The sequence below is a fragment of the Piliocolobus tephrosceles genome, chromosome 4 (genome assembly GCF_002776525.5).
Source record: "Piliocolobus tephrosceles isolate RC106 chromosome 4, ASM277652v3, whole genome shotgun sequence".
NCBI classification, from domain to species: domain Eukaryota; kingdom Metazoa; phylum Chordata; class Mammalia; order Primates; family Cercopithecidae; genus Piliocolobus; species Piliocolobus tephrosceles.
This window is the reverse complement of record NC_045437.1, coordinates 95501373-95520362: the sequence shown is the minus strand read 5'-3', so window position 1 is coordinate 95520362 and position 18990 is coordinate 95501373.

Sequence of the window (18990 nt, the reverse complement as noted above, 5' to 3'; positions counted from 1 at the left end):
ATTCAATTTAATTTTACTTTAAATTCTGGGATACATGTACAGAACATGCAAGTTTATTACCTAGGTATACATGTGCCATGGTGGTTTGCTGCACCTATCAACCCATCATCTAGGTTTTAAGCCCTGCATGCATTAGGTATTTCTCCTAATGCTCTTCTCCCTTTGCCCCCACTCCCTACAGGCCCCAGTGTGTGATATTCCCCTCCCTGTGTCCATGTGTTCTCATTGTTCAACTCCCACTTATGAGTGAGAACATACAGTGTTTGGTTTTCTGTTCCTGTTCACACTGAAATTCTGTGAGACCAGAAAGCTGCCAGGATATTCCTTTGTGTAAAATGTTTTTTATTGTGGACCACTCTAATTTGGCATCTGCTAATTGAGATTGTGGCTGTCTGGAAGGTCCTAAGTTAGTTATATGGATGCTTAAAGGTGTCTCTACCTGACCAGCCTGTTACTGTAGAAAATAAAAAGAGTAAATTTGAGACAATCCAGAGCATTTATCTTGATTCTCCATTGTGTGAGCAAAAGTCTGTGTAATAGTAATGTTTACAGACTATGGTTTCAAATACTGCAGTATACTTCATTGTGCTGGTAAAAATATCAACAGTGGCTATCACAATTAGTTGAGTAGTTGAGTAGTCAATTATGAACCATTTCATAGACAATTGAAATTCTAACAGAGCACAAATATTTATGGAGATCTCAGAGCTTTGTTTCTAGATATCTTCCTTTCTATTGAATGAAGAAGTGGGTATCATATACATACTTACTCCTAGACTCCTGTTTTCCACATAGATCATTCAATGACTAGGCTTAATAAAAGAATGGCAAACTACATATCTGGAAAACGCTACAACTGATAATTTCTTATCTCTGTTATTTGAAATTTGTGCGCTAATCTCTAAGTGGGTGAATATGTGTAGATTATAAAGTGATTAAATTAATGTTTCTTCCCCCATCACAATAAGTAAGAGTAGGAAATTACCGAGTCATGTAACTATGCAATATGCTAGGGTGTAGCCAAGTTGCAAACCTTGTAAATCAAGTCTAACGTGGGTTTCAGCATCAGACAAAACTCCAGATCTAAATTCTGACTTTACTACTTACTAGTTATGTAATCTTGGTTAAAGGGACATAAACATCGGCAAGCTGTTTTTCTTTGATAAAATCAGGAGCTTTAAACCTTCCTCATAAGGATAGCGTGGGGATAAAATAGGGCATAATGTGTACAACAGAGAATCCAGTAGGTGCTCAGGACAGCTTTCTCTCCCTGTAACTTCTTTTCATTCCCCTTTCATATTCACAGTTGTCTGTGACTATGCTCCACCCCAGCATCCATCTGTGATTCTCCTTCAGTCCTTATTTACTTTTTCACTGTTATTCTTTGCTGACTCTAGCCTTTCTTTTCCATGTCTCCTCCCTTTATCATTTGTATTCTGTGCAGCAAACTGTACCTAGCTTAAATAAGGTAAAACATGCCACACATTTAGAGCAATTCCTGGCACATACTAAACATTTAATGATTGCTAGACAATTATATTACTTGATGAATTTCATTGCTTCTCCCAAATCTACGCAAACACTATTTTCTCTTTCATGAGAAAAAAATGATTCTGCAAAAGGACAGGAGGATATAAAACAAATTATTTTAAATTAGGCATGATATGAACATGTTACTAGTGAACAGTTAAGTACTGCTTTGGATTTTTTATAATTTTGAGGAATTATTATCATATTTTAAGAAATGGGTAATGAGAATTTTTTGCTTATCAATTGAATAAACATTCATTGAGCACCTACTATGTACTCGGAATAGAGAAAATTATTTATGTTCATGTCTACTTTTAAGAGATGTAATAGGAATAACCTGCCCCACCCAACAAATACACAGAGTCCACCTCCTTCTGTATTCATGTTTTGCATGAAAGCTGAGCATACCCCAGGCAGGGTCAAGATATCAATAACGTAGACTAATTTATCTAGAATCTAATCAGAACTGTTCTCCCAATGACTCAGGCAGGGACACATAGTTTTGCTTGAATTTTTGCTTAGTTCTCTGAATAAACAGCCCTCTGAGGTCTCTTGTTGTTTATCTAATTAGCTAAATTGATATGGGTAGTCAAGAATCTCACTTTTTTTTTTTTTTTTTTCCTGAGACGGAGTCTCGCTCTGTCGCCTGGGCTGCAGTGCAGTGGCCTGATCTCAGCTCACTGCAAGCTCCTCCTCCCGGGTTCACGCCATTCTCCTGCCTCAGCCTCCCGAGTAGCTGAGACTACAGGTGCCCGCCACCTCGCCCGGCTAGTTTTTTGTACTTTTTTTAGTACAGACGGGGTTTCACCGTGTTAGCCAGGATGGTCTCGATCTCCTGACCTCGTGATCCACCCATCTCGGCCTCCCAAAGTGCTGGGATTACAGGCTTGAGCCACCACGCCCGGCCAAATCTCACTTCTTTAATCTATTTGTCCGGATGGGGTCTGTAGTACTTGAGATACAGCAGTTTTTTAAAGGGGGAAATTTTGGAATTGAGAAGTATCTATATATTAGCATTTCAGTGAACTTGGAATGATTTTCTTATGGAAATACACTCAGTTAACTATAAACTTGTATGAGATGTTAGAGAATATGAAATGTAGGAGATAAGGGTGGTGCTGATACATAATCAGTGCAGTAATTAAGAGCTTAGGGACTAGCCAGCCAGACCAGCTTTCCTACCATCCTTGTTTGCTCACCTCACCAAATTTGGTTTCCTCATTTGCAGAATTGGAACATTAATGGATCCTACTAACTGAGGTTGATATAAGGATTATATGAAATAATAGAGATATGGCAGGCCTTAAATGCTCAATTAATATAGGCTCTTATTATTATTATGACCTGAAAATAGGCAAAACAGTGTCAACCTCATGTAAAGAAAATCAAACTGATGTGCTTATGACCTCTTATAAACTCAAACCTCATAAGCTAATAATAATACATGATTCAGTATTCTTCTGATTTATTAGTGCAAACAAAAACTATGATTCCCTTTTATGCTGAAATTGTATCAGTGGTAGAAATAGTTTATTTTTCTAAAATTCTTTATTTTAGAGTGTACTAAAATGATTTTTTTTCAATATAGGTCATATAGAGTGTTAAATACTTAATAATAATATAAATTTTTTTTCTTTTTTTAGAGACAGGATCTTGCTCTGTTGCCCAAGCTGGAGTGCAGTGTTGCAATTACGGTTCACTTCAGCCATGACCTCCTGGACTCAAGCAATCCTCTTGCCTCATCTTCCTAAGTAGCTAGGACTACAGGTGCGTGCTGCCATACCTGACTAATTTATTTATTTTTTTACTTTTTGTAGAGGTAGGGTCTTGCTATGTTGTCCAGGCAAGTCTCACACTTCTGAACTCAAGCGATCCTCCCACCTCAGCTTCCTAAAGTGTTGTGATGACAGGTATGAGCCACCACACCTGGCCAATAATTTATTTATTATTCTGAAGAATAGTTACCTGTTCTGACAATAGAATATTCTTTACAAATTCATTGAAAATAACTTTTCAAGAGTGGCACTGAAGTAATACAGTAAGTTTATGAACAATGAACAATGAAGCATGTGGAGAATGTGCGGAGAATTAAGGCTATTGGGACAACAGTTATGTTGCCTTAAAGAGCAATTCAATTGTAGCTAGAGAGGAAGGTATGATAGCATGTAACCCCTTTACAAAAGTCAAAACTGCAAAGGTTCAGAGGGTGGTATATAGATGTCTATACTTTAGAAAGAATGATCTAACAAAATTTCTGGAATTCCATGTACCTGGGAAAGTTCAATTGTTTTATTTCATAACTTAGCAACATTTAATATTAGTAAAATTGAAAAGTGCAAAGCCGGGTAAAAGTGAAAAAGTGGAAAGCTCATCTTTTCCATTCTCTCAATCACAGTATTTGTGGTTGACGATTAATCTAATCCTATAAAAACCAGCCTTTGGTGGGAACAAGTGGCAAGGTTTGTGGTTTATGCCTGCCTTGGACTTGTGGCAATGTTTTCACAGAATTTTATTAGAAAATGCCCTTTCCTAAGAAACAAATTAATTAAGGAATGACCAGACAAATAAACTGCCATCCTTGAGATTGGAAAATACTGCAGTGAGTGGACTTCCCTAAGTGAAGGTCTGGGTACAGCCCTGGAGACTGATGAATTACTTAGTATCTTTCACTCTGAAGACCTGGACTTTGATTAGTGTCTGGCGCTGTTGTGAAGAGACTTTGAGTTTATGGCCTCTTCTCTTTGTCTGAGCCTTATAAGAGGCAAGAAATACTGGTTGGTGGTATTTCTCACAAATTGACTATATCTCCTCCAATTATCACTACAATTGACACCAAGGAATTTAGAGGAGAAACAAATTTAACCTTCAAATATTTCAAGGTGCTTTTAAAACTGCATAATGCAGATCTAGATACCACAATGAGTGACAATGTATTATCAGTATCACCATAGGAACCAGAAGTGTTTTATATTGTCCTAAAAGGATCTGACACGTTTTTCAAAAGACAAACCCCCACTGATACCACCTGCTGGTAAGAGGGTTCAGTTCTTTGGTGTTTGTTGTCTTTAGCAGTCCGTGATCTTCATATTTTAAGATTTATTTCTCTGGTTAGAGGAGGAAAGACCTTTTCAGTTGTTCCATAGTTTCACTGTTTATCTCAGCCTTACACATGACAGTTGAGGTGCATGCTGTTTTGTTTGGCTTCTGGTATCGCGCTTCAGTTCATGACCCTGTGAATACTCACAGCCTAGCTAAAATGCTGCCAGTGAGTCAGTGACACTTAGGGATAGGTCTGGCAAAGGGCAGGTTAGAATTGAAAGCAAGTCCTGTTGTAAACATAACTGTTCCCTTTGTGCTGAACTCCTGGCATTTGAGACTTGTACAATATTTGAAACCTTCTTACGCTCTCAGGGTAAGAAGCCCAAGGGCCTGTATTTCCTGGATGCCGTGATTTAGAGTTCCAAAATGCATATTCACTTCAGTCCTATACCCCTACAACCAAACTTGCAAGGTCAGCCATGCTTTCTTGTAAATTTAAAGAATCTTGTTACAAAGGCAAATATTTTTCTTTGGGTAAGACAACAAGCATCACAAATCTGAGCAAATATCAGTTCATAATTCTTTTGGTGCTAAATTCTGTGTGCTCTAAAGCTCTTTCTTGTGCTTGAATAGGGAGGTTAACATTTTTGTTCAGGCATTTTTTTAAAAAGTGACTTAAGGAAATAAAATTCACTAGACTGAGGTTTGATGAGGCTAATTAGTCAACAGCCACTCTGCAGTCTGACTTATGATTCCTGCCTCTAACACTGCTAATAGACTTCCATGGTGAATAGTGTGGCAAATGTCCCCCTGATGTGGGAAGTGACTCTGAGGTCAGGATTATTCAGACTGTTTTGGTTAGTGACACCAGTCTCTCTCTTTTGTCTTCCCTAACCTTTTGTTTTGAAAAATCCCAAGCCTGCAGGTATGTTGAAAGAATAGCACAATAAATACCCACATACCCTTCATCTAGATTGAGCAATTGCTAATATTTACAACATTTATATGCTATCTATTATCTATTTATGTAATAAACCTTCTCTCCAATTTCCCTTTTTCTGAGCCATTTGAAAGCAAATTGCAACATGATGTCACTCTGCCTCTTAATACTTCAGTATTTATTGCCTAAGAATAAAGACATCTTCCTACGTTACCACAATGCCATTTTCACTTCTAAGAATTTAAAAGTGTCACAATATTCTATAATATCTAATATAAAATGCATACTGAATTTTCAATTGTCCCCCAAATGTTTTTCAAATTATAATAAATTGTGTCTCAAATGAAAGCTTATTTTTTAAAAAAAACCAACAAGTTTCATAAAATGCATTTACTTGTGATATCTATTTAGTTTTCTTTAGTCCTTTAGTCTTCTTTAATTTAGAACAACTTGTTTGTCCTGTATGACAGAACTCTTAAATAAATTAAATATTTTATTTTTATGGATTTATGGGTACAAGTGTAGTTGTGCTACATGGATATATTGCCTAGTGGTGAAATCTAAGCTTTTAGTATACCCGTTATCTGGATAGTGTACACTGTACCCAGTAGGTGGCATTTCATCACTCATTCCACTTCCACCCTCCCTTCTTTTGGAGTCTCCATTGTCTATTATTTCACTCTGTATGTCTGTGTGTACCCATTTTTAGCTCCCACTTATAAGTGAGAACATGTGGCTTTTTTCTGTTTGTGAGTCATTTCACTTAGGATAATGACCTTCAGTTCCATCCATGTTGCTGCAAAAGACAGGATTTAATTCTTTTTAATGGCTGCATAGTATTCCATGGAGTGTCTGTGTGCATGTATCTATATATAATATATAATCATATTATACAGTGATATCTGTGTATATATAACAGATATAATAATTTATAATAATATTATTAATAATATATTATAATACCCACGTGATTCCATGTGTGTTTGTGTGTACGTGTGTGTGTATATTCTATATACCATGGAATAATGTGATTATATATATTATATATACACACAGATATAATGTGATTATATATATTATATATACACACACATCTAGATCTACATTATGCAGTATGTGTGTTTATGTGCATGTGTATATATATGTATATATATCACATTTTAATCCAGTAATCCATTGATGAACACATAGGCTGATTCCGTGATTTTGCTATTGTGAATATTGCTGCAATAACATATGAGTATAGAAATTATATAATTTTCTTTTTCCTCTGGGTAGATACCCAGTGGTGGGATTACTGGGTAGAAAGGTAGTTCTATTTTTAGTTTTTGAGAAATCATTGTACTGTTTTCCATAGATGTTGAATTAATTTACATTTCTACCAACAGTATATAACTGTTCTCTTTTCTTTGCATCCTCACTGTCTGTTGTTTTTTGACTTTTTAGTAATAGCCATTTTGACTGGTATGAGATAGTATCTCATTGTGGTTTTAATTTGCATTTCTCTGATGATTAGTGATGTGGAGCATTTTTTCTTTTTTTTTATTTATTTATTTATTTTTTTATTATACTTTAAGTTCTAGGGTACATGTGCATAACGTGCAGGTTACATATGTATACATGTGCCATGTTGGTGTGCTGCACCCATCAACTCGTCAGCACCCATCAATTCATCATTTATATCAGGTATAACTCCCCAATGCAATCCCTCCCCCCTCCCCCCTCCCCATGATAGGCCCCAGTGTGTGATGTTCCCCTTCCCGAGTCCAAGTGAGCTCATTGTTCAGTTCCCACCTATGAGTGAGAACATGCGGTGTTTGGTTTTCTCTTCTTGTGATAGTTTGCTAAGAATGATGGTTTCCAGCTGCATCCATGTCCCTACAAAGGACGCAAACTCATCCTTTTTTATGGCTGCATAGTATTCCATGGTGTATATGTGCCACATTTTCTTAATCCAGTCTGTCACTGATGGACATTTGGGTTGACTCCAAGTCTTTGCTATTGTGAATAGTGCCGCAATAAACATACGTGTGCATGTGTCTTTGTAGTAGCATAATTTATAATCCTTTGGGTATATACCCAGTAGTGGGATGGCTGGGTCATAGGGTACATCTAGTTCTAGATCCTTGAGGAATCGCCATACTGTTTTCCATAATGGTTGAACTAGTTTACAATCCCACCAACAGTGAAAAAGTGTTCCTATTTCTCCACATCCTCTCCAACACCTATTGTTTCCTGATTTTTTAATGATTGCCATTCTAACTGGTGTGAGATGGTATCTCATTGTGGTTTTGATTTGCATTTCTCTGATGGCCAGTGATGATGAGCATTTTTTCATGTGTCTGTTGGCTGTATGAATGTCTTCTTTTGAGAAATGTCTGTTCATATCCTTTCCCCACTTTTGGATGGGGTTGTTTGTTTTTTTCTTGTATATTTGTTTGAGTTCTTTGTAGATTCTGGAAATGAGCCCTTTGTCAGATGAGTAGATTGCAAAAATTTTCTCCCATTCTGTAGGTTGCCTGTTCACTCTGATGGTAGTTTCTTTTGCTGTGCAGAAGCTCTTTAGTTTAATGAGATCCCATTTGTCAATTTTGGCTTTTGCTGCCGTTGCTTTTGGTGTTTTAGACATGAAGTCCTTGCCCATGCCTATGTCCTGAATGGTACTACCTAGATTTTCTTCTAGGGTTTTTATGGTATTAGGTCTAACATTTAAGTCTCTAATCCATCTTGAATTAATCTTCGTATAAGGAGTAAGGAAAGGATCCAGTTTCAGCTTTCTACTTATGGCTAGCCAATTTTCCCAGCACCATTTATTAAATAGGGAATCCTTTCCCCATTTCTTGTTTTTCTCAGGTTTGTCAAATATCAGATGGTTGTAGATGTGTGGCATTATTTCTGAAGGCTCCGTTCTGTTCCATTGGTCTATATCTCTGTTTTGGTACCAGTACCATGCTGTTTTGGTTACTGTAGCCTTGTAGTATAGTTTGAAGTCAGGTAGCGTGACGCCTCCGGCTTTGTCCTTTTGACTTAGGATTGTCTTGGCAATACGGGCTCTTTTTTGGTTCCATATGAACTTTAAAGCAGTTTTTTCCAATTCGGTGAAGAAACTCATTGGTAGCTTGATGGGGATGGCATTGAATCTATAAATAACCTTGGGCAGTATAGCCATTTTCACAATATTGATTCTGCCTATCCATGAGCATGGTATGTTCTTCCATTTGTTTGTGTCCTCTTTGATTTCACTGAGCAGTGGTTTGTAGTTCTCCTTGAAGAGGTCCTTTACATCCCTTGTAAGTTGGATTCCTAGGTATTTTATTCTCTTTGAAGCAATTGTGAATGGAAGTTCATTCCTGATTTGGCTCTCTGCTTGTCTGTTACTGGTGTATAAGAATGCTTGTGATTTTTGCACATTAATTTTGTATCCTGAGACTTTGCTGAAGTTGCTTATCAGCTTAAGCAGATTTTGGGCTGAGACGATGGGGTTTTCTAAATACACAATCATGTCATCTGCAAACAGGGACAATTTGACTTCCTCTTTTCCTAACTGAATACCCTTGATTTCTTTCTGTTGCCTGATTGCCCTAGCCAGAACTTCCAACACTATGTTGAATAGGAGTGGTGAGAGAGGGCATCCCTGTCTTGTGCCAGTTTTCAAAGGGAACTTTTCCAGTTTTTGCCCATTCAGTATGATATTAGCTGTGGGTTTGTCATAAATAGCTCTTATTATTTTGAGGTACGTTCCATCAATACCGAATTTGTTGAGCGTTTTTAGCATGAAGGGCTGTTGAATTTTGTCAAAAGCCTTTTCTGCATCTATTGAGATAATCATGTGGTTCTTGTCTTTGGTTCTGTTTATATGCTGGATTACGTTGATTGATCTGCGAATGTTGAACCAGCCTTGCATCCCAGGGATGAAGCCCACTTGATCATGGTGGATAAGCTTTTTGATGTGCTGCTGAATCCGGTTTGCCAGTATTTTATTGAGGATTGTTGCATCGATGTTCATCAGGGAGATTGGTCTAAAATTCTCTTTTTTTGTTGTGTCTCTGCCAGGCTTTGGTATCAGGATGATGTTGGCCTCATAAAATGAGTTAGGGAGGATTCCCTCTTTTTCTATTGATTGGAATAGTTTCAGAAGGAATGGTACCAGCTCCTCCTTGTACCTCTGGTAGAATTCAGCTGTGAATCCATCTGGTCCTGGGCTTTTTTTGGTGGGTAGGCTATTAATTGTTGCCTCAATTTCAGAGGCTGCTATTGGTCTATTCAGGGATTCAACTTCTTCCTGGTTTAGTCTTGGAAGAGTGTAAGTGTCCAGGAAATTATCCATTTCTTCTAGATTTTCTAGTTGATTTGCGTAGAGGTGTTTATAGTATTCTCTGATGGTAGTTTGTATTTCTGTGGGGTCGGTGGTGATATCCCCTTTATCATTTTTTATTGCGTCTATTTGATTCCTCTCTCTTTTCTTCTTTATTAGCCTTGCTAGCGGTCTGTCAATTTTGTTGATCTTTTCAAAAAACCAACTCCTGGATTCATTGATTTTTTGGAGGGTTTTTTTGTGTCTCTATCTCCTTCAGTTCTGCTCTGATCTTACTTATTTCTTGCCTTCTGCTAGCTTTTGAATGTGTTTGCTCTTGCCTCTCTAGTTCTTTTAATTGTGATGTTAGAGTGTCAATTTTAGATCTTTCCTGCTTTCTCTTGTGGGCACTTAGTGCTATAAATTTCCCTCTACACACTGCTTTAAATGTGTCCCAGAGATTCTGGTATGTTGTATCTTTGTTCTCATTGGATTCAAAGAACATCTTTATTTCTGCTTTCATTTCGTTATGTACCCAGTAGTCATTCAGGAGCAGGTTGTTCAGTTTCCATGTAGTTGAGCGGTTTTGATTGAGTTTCTTAGTCCTGAGTTCTAGTTTGATTGCACTGTGGTCAGAGACACAGTTTGTTATAATTTCTGTTCTTGTACATTTGCTGAGGAGTGCTTTACTTCCAATTATGTGGTCAATTTTGGAATAAGTGTGATGTGGTGCTGAGAAGAATGTATATTCTGTTGACTTGGGGTGGAGAGTTCTATAGATGTCTATTAGGTCCGCTTGGTGCAGAGATGAGTTCAATTCCTGGATATCCTTGTTAACTTTCTGTCTCGTTGATCTGTCTAATGTTGACAGTGGAGTGTTGAAGTCTCCCATTATTATTGTATGGGAGTCTAAGTCTCTTTGTAAGTCTCTAAGGACTTGCTTTATGAATCTGGGTGCTCCTGTATTAGGTGCATATATATTTAGGATAGTTAGCTCTTCCTGTTGGATTGATCCCTTTACCATTATGTAATGGCCTTCTTTGTCTCTTTTGATCTTTGATGGTTTAAAGTCTGTTTTATCAGAGACTAGGATTGCAACCCCTGCTTTTTTTTGTTCTCCATTTGCTTGGTAGATCTTCCTCCATCCTTTTATTTTGAGCCTATGTATGTCTCTGCATGTGAGATGGGTCTCCTGAAGACAGCAGACTGATGGGTCTTGACTCTTTATCCAGTTTGCCAGTCTGTGTCTTTTAATTGGAGCATTTAGTCCATTTACATTTAAGGTTAATATTGTTATGTGTGATCTTGATCCTGCCATTATGATATTAACTGGTTATTTTGCTCATTAGTTGATGCAGTTTCTTCCTAGGCTCGATGGTCTTTACATTTCGGCATGTTTTTGCAATGGCTGGTAGCGGTTGTTCCTTTCCATGTTTAGGGCTTCCTTCAGGGTCTCTTGTAAGGCAGGCCTGGTGGTGACAAAATCTCTAAGCATTTGCTTATCTGTAAAGAATTTTATTTCTCCTTCACTTAGGAAACTTAGTTTGGCTGGATATGAAATTCTGGGTTTAAAATTCTTTTCTTTAAGAACGTTGAATATTGGCCCCCACTCTCTTCTGGCTTGTAGAGTTTCTGCCGAGAGATCTGCTGTCAGTCTGATGGGCTTCCCTTTGTGGGTAACCCGACCTTTCTCTCTGGCTGCCCTTAAGATTTTTTCCTTCATTTCAACTTTGGTGAATCTGGCAATTATGTGTCTTGGAGTTGCTCTTCTGGAGGAGTATCTTTGTGGCGTTCTCTGTATTTCCTGAATTTGAATGTTGGCCTGGCCTGCTAGGTTGGGGAAGTTCTCCTGGATGATATCCTGTAGAGTGTTTTCCAATTTGGTTCCATTTTCCCCCTCACTTTCAGGCACCCCAATCAGACGTAGATTTGGTCGTTTTACATAATCCCATACTTCTTGCAGGCTTTGTTCATTTCTTTTTCTTTTTTTTTCTTTTGGTTTCTCTTCTCGCTTCATTTCATTCATTTGATCCTCCATCGCTGATACTCTTTCTTCCAGTTGATCGAGTCGGTTACTGAAGCTTGTGCATTTGTCACGTATTTCTCGTGTCATGGTTTTCATCTCTGTCATTTCGTTTATGACCTTCTCTGCATTAATTAGTCTAGCTGTCAATTCTTCCACTCTTTTTTCAAGATTTTTAGTTTCTTTGCGCTGGGTACGTAATTCCTCCTTTAGCTCTGAGAGGTTTGATGGACTGAAGCCTTCTTCTCTCATCTCGTCAAAATCATTCTCTGACCAGCTTTGATCCGTTGCTGGCGATGGGCTGTGCTCCTTTGCAGGAGGAGATGCGCTCTTAGTTTTTGAATTTCCAGCTTTTCTGCCCTGCTTTTTCCCCATCTTTGTGGTTTTATCTGTCACTGGTCTTTGATGATGGTGACGTACTGATGGGGTTTTGATATAGGTGTCCTTCCTGTTTGATAGTTTTCCTTCTGACTGTCAGGACCCTCAGCTATAGGTCTGTTGGAGATTGCTTGAGGTCCACTCCAGACCCTGTTTGCCTGGGTATCAGCAGCAGAGGTTGCAGAAGATAGAATATTGCTGAACAGCGAGTGCACCTGTCTGATTCTTGCTTTGGAAGCTTCCTCTCAGGGGTGTACTCCACCCTGTGAGGTGTGGGGTGTCAGACTGCCCCTAGTGGGGGATGTCTCCCAGTTAGGCTACTCAGGGGTCAGTGACCCACTTGAGCAGGCAGACTGCCCCTTCTCAGATCTCAACCTCCGTGTTGGGAGATCCACTGCTCTCTTCAAAGCTGTCAGACAGAGTCGTTCGCGTTTCACAGGCTTCTGCTCCTTTAGCTGAGCCCTGTCCCCAGAGGCGCAGTCTACAGAGACAGGCAGGTTTCCTTGAGCTGCTGTGAGCTCCACCCAGTTCGAGCTTCCCAGCGGCTTTATTTACCTACTTAAGCCTCAGCGATGGCGGGCGCCCCTCCCCCAGCCTCGCTGCTGCCTTGCGGTTAGATTGCCGCAGACTGCTGTGTTAGCAAGGAGAGAGGCTCCGTGGGCGTGGGACCCTCCCGGCCAGGTGTGGGATATAATCTCCTGTGTGCCGGTGTTACAGCGCAGTATTGGGGTGGGAGTTACCCGATTTTCCAGGTGTTGTGTGTCTCAGTTCCCCTGGCTAGGAAAAGGGACTCCCTTCCCCCTCGCGCTTCCCAGGTGAGGCGATGCCTCGCCCTGCTTCAGCTCTCGCTGGTCGGGCTGCAGCAGTTGACCAGCACCGATTGTCCGGCACTCCCGAGTGAGATGACCCCAGTACCTCAGTTGAAAATGCAGAAATCGCCGGTCTTCTGTGTCGCTCGCGCTGGGAGATGGAGACTGAAGCTGTTCCTATTCGGCCATCTTGCTCCGCCCCCCTCGGATGTTTTTCGCATTTTTTCATATGTTTGTTGGCTGTTTGTTTGCTTCCTTTTGAAAAATGTCTGTTCATGTCCTTTGCCCTCTTTTTCATGGGGTTGTTTTTTTTTCGTGTTGAGTTGAGTTGCTTGTAGAGTCTGAATATTAGTTCTTGGTTGAATGCACAGTTTGTAAATATTTTCTCCCGTTCTATAGGTTGTCTGTTTACTCTGTTAATTATTTCTTTTGCTGCGTAGAAGCTTTTTGGTTTAAGTTTCATTTGTCTATTTTTGTTTCAAAAAGTTTAAGTTCCGTTTGTCTATTTTTTTTTTTTTTTTTTTTTTTGAGGACTTAGTCGTAAATTCTTTGCCAATACTAATGTCCAGAGGAGGTTTCACTCTGGGACTTTTATAGTTTGAGGTCTTACAACTAAGACTTTAATACATTTTCAGTCAATTTTTGTATATGGTGTGAGATGGAGTCCAGCTTCATTCTTCTGCATATAGCTCTCCAATTACCCCAGCACTATTTATTGAACAGAGTGTCCTTTCCCCATTGTATATTTTTGTTGACTTTGTTAAAGATCAGTTGGTTATAGGTATATGGCTGTATTTCTGGGTTCTCTATTCTGTTCCATTGATCTATTTCTGATAGGAACATTTTGAATAGTCTAGTCTAATTGTCTTGCCAAAAGTCCTACAATTTGGACTTTTAAGGTTGTTTCCTCATAATTCAATTATAAACATTTTGTTGACAAGAATACACTATAGTTGGTGTTCTGTACATTCCATTTCATCATATGTAGAGGCACATAATATTGAGCTTAATTGCTTGGTTAAGATAGTTGTATTCGTCAGTTCTCACACTGCTACTAAAAACATACCCAAGACTGGGCAATTTTTAAAGGAAAGAGGTTAATAGATTTACAGTTCCACATGGCCTGAGAGGCCTCACAATCATGGTGGAAGACAAAAGAGGAACAAAGTCATGTCTTACATGTTGGCAGGCAAGAGAGCTTGTGCAGGTGAACTCTCATTTATAAAACCATCAGATCTGGTGAGACTTATTCACTACCATGAGAACAGTATGGGGAACTGCCCCATGATTCAATTATCTCCACCTGGCCTTGCCCTTGACATATGGGGATTATTACAATTCGAGGTGAGATTGGGTGGGAACAGAGCCAAACCATATCATTCCATCCCTGGCCCCTCCCAAATCTCCTGTCCTCTCATTTCAAAACCAATCTTGCCTGCCTAACAGCCCCCAAAGTCTTAACTCATTCAGCATTAACTCAAAAGTTCATAGTCAAAAGTCTCATCTGAGATAAGGCAAGTCATTTCTGCCTATGAGCCTGGAAAATAAAAAAAAAAGTTAGTTACTTCCTGGATACAATGGGAGTACAGGCATTGGGTAGATACACTTATTCCAAATTGGAGAAATTGACCAAAACAAAGAGGTTACAGGCCCATGCAAGTCTGAAATCCAACAAGGCAGTAATTAAAGCTCTGAAATAATGCCCTTTGCCTCCCTATCTCATATCCAGGTCACACTAATGCAAGAGGTGGGTTCCCACAATCCTGGGCAGCTCTGCTTCTGTGACTTTGCAGGGTACAGCCCCCCTTCTTGGCTGCTTTCATGGGTTGGCATTGAGTGTCTACAGCTTTTCCAGGCACACGGTGCAAGCCATCAGTGGATCTCCCATTCTGGGGTCTGGAGGATGGTGGTCCTCTTCTCAAAGCTCCACCTTGCAGTGCTCCAGTGGGGACTATGTGTGGGGGCTCCATCCCCACATTTCCCTTCCACACTACCCTAGCAGAGGTTCTCCATGAGGGTCCTGCCCCTGCAGCAAACTTCTGCCTGGACATCCAGGCATTTCCATATATTCTGTGAAATCTAGGTAGAGGTTCCCAAACCTAATTCTTGACTTCTGTGTACCCACAGGCTCAATACCACTTAGAAGCTGCCAAGGCTTGGGACTTGCACTCTCCAAAGCCATGGCCCAAGCTATACATTGGCCTCTTTTAGCCACAGCTGGAGTGACTGGGGCACAGGGCACCATGTCTCTAGGCTACACACAGCAAGGGCAATGAAACCATTTCCTCCTGGGCCTCAGGGCCTGTGATGGAAGGGGCTGTTGCAAAGGTGTCTGACATTCCCTGGAGACACTTTCCCCATTGTCTCAGGAATTAACACTTGGCTCCTTGTTACTTATGCAAATTTCTGCAGCAGCAGGCTTGAGTTTCTCCCCAGAAAATGGGTTTTTCTTTCCTATTGCATTGACAGACTGCAAATTTTCCGAAGCTTTATGCTCTGCTTCCTCTTGAACTCTTTGCTACTTAAAATTTTTTTCCACCAGATACCCTAAATCATCTCTTTGAAGTTCAAAGTTCCACAGATTCTAGGGCACAGGAAAATGCCACCAATCTCTTTGCTAAAGCATAGCAAGAGTCACCTTTGCTCCAGTTCCCAAAAAGCTCCTCATCTCCATCTGAGACTACCTCAGCCTGAACCTTATTGTCCATATCTCTACCAGCATTTTGGCCAAAACCATTCAACAAGTCTCTAGGAAGTTCCAAACTTTCCCATATTTTCCTGTTTTCATCTGAACCCTCCAAACTGTTCTAATCTCTGCCTTTTACCCAATACCAAAACCACTTCCACATTTTCCAGTATCTTTAGAGTAGTGCCCCACTACCTGGTACCAATTTACTGTGTCAGTCTATTCTCATGCTCCCAATAAAGACATACCAGAGACTGGGTAATTTATAAAGGAAAGAGGTTTAATAGACTCACAGTTACACATGACTGGGGCAACTTCACAATCATGGCAGAAGGCAAAAGAGGAGCAAAGTCACATCTTACATGGTGGCAGGAAAGAGAGCATGTGTAGGGGAACTCCCCTCTATAAAACTATCAGATCTTATTCACTATCATGAGAACAGAATGGGAAAAACCTGCCCCCTGATTCAATTATATCACTTGGCCCTGCCCTTGACACGTGGGGATTGTTACTATTCAAGATGAGATTTGGGTGGGGACACAGCCAAACAATATCAGTAGTTTATGAAAGATTTCTCTTTAATAAAGGTTTCTCTTTTGTAAATTAGTAAGTACTCTGTTAGAATTCTTTGTTATCATACAAATAAGTGAATATCCTGTTGCCCAGCAACCTGTCATCCAATGATTTTAACAGTAGTGAATGATCCTTATTTATATCAATTAGTATATTGTCCATTGCCAGCTGATTCTCTGTCTAGTTTTTATGTCTTCTATTAATTCATTAAAATATAGCAATAGTCGAAGTTTCTGAGTCTATACCCATCCCACCCTTCTATTACTGACTTGCTCAAATTTTACTTTTCTCAAATTGACCATGATTAGAACCATCATTTTTCAATATTTAGTGAAGGTTAATCTCCGTACTTACATTGGGAGCCCATTCTTAATGAAACCAATGAGCAGAGCATGTATCATAATTGCTACTTTCCATTTACCTCCCTTCCCTAATAAACATCATATATTTAAGTTATTTCATTTTAATGGGAAATAAAATATATCATTTATATCCCTTTCAAGTTTCCAGAGCAGTTTATTAAAAACATTCTGGGATTTCACAATAAGCTGCTATTCTTTTGCAACTAATCTAAGTCAGTATTTTCCTCATACTGAACAATAAAGCACAATTCAACTATAAGTTGGTTGTTGAGACAGATATGACTGCAGATTCCATCTAGAGACTTCTTATCAAGTTATTATGTTCATTGAAAGAGGCTCACATAAATCACAATTTCCCTTTCCCAACAGGAGGACTGCTTGTTGTTGCAAAAGTGACATAAGTAGATATAACTAAGCCTGACCTGGCATGTCATTTAACTTAACCCACGTTTATTGTAATAAAAATGCACAGTTTTTACTTGAATGGGTAGGTAACAGTCTGATTTTGAAAAAGATTGTGCAGAAATATAATCTTGTTCAGTGCCATATTCAAATGGATATGTGTTAGTCAGTTTTTGTTTTTTGCATCACTATAAAGAAATAGCTGTGACTGGGTAATTTACAAATAAAAGAGGTTTAATTGGCTCATGGTTCTGCATGCTATACAGGAAGTATGGTGCTGGCATCTGCTTGGCTTCTGGTGAGGCCCCAGGGAGTTTTACTCGTGTCAGAAGGAGAAGCAGAAGCAGGCATGTCACATGGAATTAGAAGGAGCAAGAGAGAGAGAAGGGGGAGGTCCCAGACTTTTTTAAACAACCAGATCTCATGTGAACTAAGCAAGAACTAAGCACCAAGGGGATGGTGCTAAGCCATTCTTGAGGGATCTGCCCCCACGATCCAGTCATCTCCTACCAGGCTCCACCTTCAACATTGGGAATCACATTTCAGCATGAGATTTAGAGGGAATACACATTCAAATCATATCAGCATATAAAGAGAATATAGGAAAGCTCCACATAAAACTACTGTACGAGACAGCACAAATCAAAGCATTAGGGATCTGTTAAAAGCCAAAGACCTATGATGACCCACAGGCCTCCATTCCTTCTGTGGCTTTGTCTCTTTCTATCTCTGTCTCTCTTCAGTGGTTGGTGGTCTAACTGCCACTCCCAGTCTCCTGGCTCAGGACCTTTGCACTAACTATTTCTCTGGCTTGCTCTCCACATCCTTTAAGTCTTACTGAACTGCCACCTACTCGGACAGACCTACTCTAAACTTTTGGTTCATTTTGTAGCTTCTGCTTAATTTTCCTCCACTGCCTTTATAAACAGTTAATATACTACATATGGTATTTATTTTGTTTCCTTTTTGCTACCCCTACTGGAATGTAAATTTCAAGGGGGAGGGCAGGAATTTTTGTATGTGTCTGTTAATTCCTGAACCCTGAGTTCTCAACATGTAATAAACAGTTCATGAATATTTGTTGAATGACTAAACATAATATTTCTGAATAAAGAGATACACATTATATGTATAAAATATTTAACATATAGTTTAAAAAGTGAAATTCATATAAAATATTCACAGACCCCTTGAAAGCCTTTGTAGAACTCTAGAGTTTCACAAGCCCAGTTTGAGAACAATTGCTGAAGTATTTATTATTGCTCATATTTCTAGCAGTGGAGAGTTGTGTAGGAAGCCCACCGAATGGTGGTGAAAAAATTGAACTGTTGGCATCCACCCAAACTGCTCCTGTGAACAAAAGATATCACAAAATATATTGCTGAAATGTACCAAAGTTCTCACTTACCTGTTTTATTCAGTTCCAAATGTAAATAAAAAAGTTAAAACCACTTTATTTTTCCGTCTAATATAATTTAAAACTGTACCATTAAGAAACAAATGTAATGTTCCTTTTCTAAGCTTCATATAGATGATTAGATATAGATTATTGGAACTGGAAAGGCCCTCAATGATCATCAAATACAAATGATGCATTTCCAGGTGAGAAAACTGAAGCCTCAAGAAGTTGTATAATTCAATTCTTAAGTCATCAAGCTTGATTGGTAGAAATTAACCAGGTTGGAAGCCTGTTCTTCTACAACCCAGCTGAGTTTTTTCTTCGATCCATGCATGGCATGACATACTCTATTTTAATATTATATAACATAGGATTGTTTAAGAATAGATGAAGATCTCACTGGTATGGTCAAGGAGGGCCTAGAGATAGGATTACACTAAGAGGACACACCCAGGTGTCTTCTGAGCTAGAAGGACAGTCCTGCATCCAGTTTATCCAGATGAATCAGAGAATACAACTCAAACACTGTTTTCATCACCATCGCATTTAGGTTCA